The 594-nt window shown below is 44.6% G+C and overlaps 1 long non-coding RNA gene across 1 annotated transcript; it reads left to right on the plus strand.

The window, feature by feature from the left end:
- On the plus strand, positions 1 to 594 carry LOC120111901. The gene is made up of 2 exons (XR_005513312.1): positions 1 to 128; positions 231 to 594. It is a non-coding gene; the product is annotated as an uncharacterized LOC120111901 (long non-coding RNA).

Below are 594 nucleotides of genomic sequence, written 5' to 3' on the forward strand. Positions count from 1 at the left end.
ACCTCGGCAACGCCACTATGATGATGCTGGGTCCTAGTGGAGGTTACAGGGATGCTGCTGAAGCCTATGGAGGGTACGGTCCAATGCGAAACTACGGCAGGCTTTATGGGAGCCTGGATTTTGATGATGTGAGCAACATTTCACCTTAAGCCTATGAGCACGCATAATTTTTACTGACTGTATTTAATTTAATACTGGTTATTTATTTTTTTTCCCCTTACCTTTTACAGTATGGTTATGTGCCACCGGGAGCAGCAGGCCTTCAAGAATGGATTGGAGGTAACAGGCCCTATTAGCGCTCAGTGCTGGGACCTGCAACTCGTGGAATCTGAATGTGGGCCGCTCAGTTTGTGTAGAAATTCCAGGTAGATCTTTAATTGGGACAACTTTTTCTGGGACTATTTATTCGGTGATGTACTAAGCTGGAATCGAGTCAGCCGGAGTGGTATCACTGAAATTAAACTAGTTTCCTGGTGTTTCCCTTCTACATGTAGACGGAATTGGATGTGCGTGTACTGCTCCCGACCCTTTGTACTTGCAAGTTCCTTACGAATTTTTCAAAATTTGTCCAAAACCATTCCTCCATTCTGATCA

This window comes from Phoenix dactylifera, chromosome 9 (genome assembly GCF_009389715.1).
Source record: "Phoenix dactylifera cultivar Barhee BC4 chromosome 9, palm_55x_up_171113_PBpolish2nd_filt_p, whole genome shotgun sequence".
Lineage (NCBI taxonomy): Eukaryota > Viridiplantae > Streptophyta > Magnoliopsida > Arecales > Arecaceae > Phoenix > Phoenix dactylifera.